Source organism: Neofelis nebulosa, chromosome 3, assembly GCF_028018385.1.
Source record: "Neofelis nebulosa isolate mNeoNeb1 chromosome 3, mNeoNeb1.pri, whole genome shotgun sequence".
NCBI classification, from domain to species: Eukaryota; Metazoa; Chordata; class Mammalia; order Carnivora; family Felidae; genus Neofelis; species Neofelis nebulosa.
The window spans coordinates 165,336,107-165,340,524 of NC_080784.1; the positions used below are offsets into that span (position 1 = coordinate 165,336,107).

General features: G+C 36.0%; 1 pseudogene; it reads left to right on the forward strand.

The window, feature by feature from the left end:
• The first annotated feature begins 3,611 nt into the window (after positions 1-3,611).
• Positions 3,612-3,941, forward strand: LOC131506208 (MICOS complex subunit MIC10-like; annotated as a pseudogene).
• The last annotated feature ends 477 nt before the right edge of the window (positions 3,942-4,418 follow it).

Below are 4,418 nucleotides of genomic sequence, written 5' to 3' on the forward strand. Positions count from 1 at the left end.
CAGTCAAGCTGGATTTAGTTTCCTGAGTAGCAAAGGCGTGAGCCCACAGATGAGGAGACCAGAGCTGTTACAAATAGACTTGTCATCTTTCCAAACACTGGTAAACTGTTTCGTGGCAGCACCTGTCTTCAATAAGGGAGGGGCAACTGCTCCCAGAACAGGGCTTTCCAATCATTTATCAAGTGGAAATTACTCTGTTGTGAAGGCTGCATGAGGAATTTTAGAGCACTATTTTATTTCTCTTCAAGCCTCTTTGAGGGAGTATTATGTTCAGAGCCAGCCTTTTTACAAAGCATTATATTTAATCTTTTTACCACTTTGATCTTTTTCTCTAAAAATTATTGTCATTATTCCAAGTTTCATTTTGCCTTTTCTGTATACCCTTTATAAAATTGTCGGTGAGAGATAAAGAGCACATTAAACGCTGTGAAGCTCCAACCTGGCTTTAATAAAGAAAGAAATGTGGGAGTCCTAACAGAAGGTCACTGCATTGCGAGAGAAGTGGATTGGTAGTGGGCGTGGCTTTCTTTTTGCGTACACGTTGGATACAGTGCCTGGTCGGGACTGGGTGAAAAATGGCAAGCCATCCCTGCAATTCATCAGGATGACGTTTCTTATACTAAAGATAGACTATAACCAAAGTTCTAATGTTCATGTCACCAGCGTCCCCAAAAGAGAGGGGCTGAAAAAGTACTTGAAGTAATAATGGCTGAAAAATTCCCAATGTGGCAAAAGACCTAAGACCATAGATGTAAGAAGCTGAGTGAATCCCAAACAGGATCAACCTAAAGGAATTAAGGAATTAAGACCTTAAGGAATTAAGACCAAAATACATTCCAGTCAAACTTCTGGAAAATAAAAGCAAAGAAAAATATCTTAAAATCAGTAAGAGGGAAACAACACCCGAAACTAAGGGGGAAAACGAATGCCATTGGGTTTCTCATCAGAAACCACGGAGGTCAGTGCACAACATTTTTCAAGCGCTGAAAGATGGAACTATGAATTCAGAATCCTATTCCCAGTGAAAATGTGCTTCGGGAATGTAGGAGAAATCAAAGCTTTCTCAGGTGAAGGAACTAAGAGAATATGTCACCAGCATACCAATCCTAAAAGAATGGCTAACTAAAGTTCTCTAAACAGGAAAAAAAAAAAAAAAAACCAAAGCAACGAAACCAAACAAACAGTAATGGAATATACCTTGGATCATCAGGAAGAATGAAAGAACACAGCAAACATACTAATAAATACAATAGACTTTTTTTCTCCTCTTGTGTTTTCTAAATTATTTTTGATGGTGAAAGCCTAAGGGATAAAACTGTCTCCATGGTTCTAAATACATGTCTAGAAGATACCTACAATACTTATATTATAAATGTAAAAATAAATAAAGGGACATAAAGGAAAGTAAGTTTTCTACACATCCTGGTAGAGCTGGTAACACTACCCCAGTAGATTGTGTTGACTTCTGTATATGTAAAGTAATATAGACAGCAACCACTAAAAAATCTTTATTAATATACAGTCAAAACTACCATAGATCGATAAAAAATGTTCAAGGCATCCATAGAAAGGAAGGAAAAAGGAAAAACAGAGAGATGGAAAACAGCATAACTAATAAAATAAAAATTTTAATGGCACACTTACGCACTAACATCAATAAATATATTAAATGGAAATTGTCCCAATACACCAATTAAAAGATAGAGATTGACAGAGTGAATTAAAAAACAGGACTCCACTATATGCTGTCCATAAGAAATTCACTTCAAATATAATGGGATAGGCCACTTGAAACCCAAAGGATGGAAAAAGTTAATGTAAGCATTAATCAAAGGAAAGAAGGGGTGGCTGTTTTAATATCAAATAAAGTTGACCTCAGAGCAAAGAAAATTACCAGAGACAATGAAGAGCATACGTAATGATAAAAAAGGTCAGTCCACCAAGAAAACGTAGTAATTTGAAATGTGTATTCAACAGAGGTACAAAACATGTGAAGCAAAACTGATAGAACTGAAAGGAGAAATAGACAAATCGACAGTTCCAGTTGGTGACTTCCGTGCCCCCTTTGCACAACTGAAAAAAATTGGAACCAAATCAGCGAAGGGATGGAAGAACTCACTGCCACCCACCCAAGGTAGAATTGATATTTATAGAATCCTCTACCCCAAATAGCAGGACACCCATGATTTTCAAGCGCCCATGAAATACATACCGGGACAGACCACATCCTGGGCCATAAAACAAACCTCGACAAATTGAAAAGAATGGAATTCATACAGTGTTGAGAATGTGTTCTCCGACCACACAGGAATGAAACTAGAAATTGATAAAAGAGATAAGTGGAAAATCTCCAAACTCTTGGAAACGGCACACTTCTAAAGAATTGAGGGATCAAAGAGAAAGTGCCAAGGGAAATTTAAAAAACACATTGGATGAAAATAATACAGCATATAAAACTGTGTAAGACTGTTTCAGTTCGGCGAGATGAGTAAGTACCAGAGACCTAATGTGCAGTAATATGACTATAGTTAACAATACTGTGTTGTATAGATAAAATTTGCCACGAAGGTAGACCTTAAGTGTCCTCCCCTCCACATACGTACACACACAATGAAAATGGTAACCAAGTGAAGCGATAGATGTTAATTGGCTTAATTTTGGACATTATTTCACAGTGTGTGTGTGTGTGTGTGTGTCTCTCAGAATATTAAGTCATACACCTTAAGTAAATACAATTTTTATTTGTCAATTATATGTCAATAAAACTGAAAAAAAATGTGGGACACGGTTAAGCGGCACCGAGAGGGAAAGGTACAGCAATGAATGCATACATTAGAAAAGAAAACACTCTAGGATGTAAATTAAAAAAAATAAATTAAATTAAAAAAGAAAACACTCTCAAATAAATAATATAAGCTACCATTTCAAAAACCTTTGAAAGAAGAGTCAATTAAACCTAAAGCAAGTAGAAGGAAGGGAATAATAAAGATAAGAGCGAAAATCAACGAAACTGAAACAGAAAAACAATAGTGAAAATCAATGAAAGAAAGAGCTGAGTCTTGGAAAAGATCAATAAACAAACCTTTAGCAAGCCTGACAAAGAGAGAAAACACAAGTTATCAGCATCAGGAATGACACAGAGAATATCGCTACAGACCCTGCAAACCCCAAAAGGATAAAAGGGGAATACTCTGAATAATCTCTACACACATAAATTCAACGTTTGTTGATGACAAATTTGACATTGTGTTGACATTAAGTTGATAAACTTATTCCTCAGAAAAACACAAACTACCATAACTCAGCCAATATGAAATAATTTGGATAGTTCTAAAACTATTAAGGAAATTGAATTTGTAATTTTGAAATTCCTCCAAAAGAAATCTCCAGGCACAAATGGTTTCACTGGAGAAAGCTACCAAACATACAAGGAAAAATTAAACCAATTCTGCACAATCTCTTTCACCAAACAGAAGGGAAGGGATACTTATGAACTCATTTTATAAAGGTAGTATTACCCGGATACTAAAATCAAATGAATACACTACATAAAATGAAAGTTACCGGTCAATATTCTCCATTAATACATACATGCAGAAGAAAAGCAGGAGCTGTGGGTGGGGAACATGTCGGATTCTGAGCTGGGTAGGACATGGGACCGGAACGTGGCAGAGGCAGTCGTGAAGGTAGGTACTGGGTTTGAATTATGACTTGTTTTCTCACTTACCTTCTTTAAAAGAAGAATGTGGCCATTAGCCTTTGGTTCTGGCATGGGATTGGGAATGGCCCACTCCAATTGTCACATGATTTTAGGGCTCCATACCTTCTACATGGAAAATATGTCAAAGAGCAGGACCAGTGACTTATACCTGAGAACATCCCAGTGGGAGGAAAAGAGAAATCATGTTTATTCCTCAGGAATACTGAAGTGCCCTGGGGTAAGCTGACATTCTTCTATAACAAGGTTATAAGTAATGCTTTAAACTCCACACATTGTTTATGTATTTGAAATTAAGTCAGTTTCTTGCTTTGTATTTTCTCTCTGGAAACTGCAAGGAGGTGGTCTTAAAAGAAATAAATTAAAAATAGGCAATATAGATATAGATATATAGATACAAAAAGTGCTTAATAAAGTATTAGCAAATAGAATTCATAAAACATAAGACAAATTGTTGCTGAAATTAAAATTACAATGCCATTTATAATTGCGGGGGTTGGGTAGAAATACTTAGGTAAAAATTTAACAAAACACGTACAGGACTTGAATGCTGAAAACTACAGAATGTTGGTAAAAGAAACCAAAGAAGATCTAAATAAACGAAGAGCTATAACTTGTTCATGGATTCTAAGACTCAATAGCAGAGATGTCCATTGTCCCCAAATTCATATAGTTAGTGGTATTCCTATCAAAATTCCAG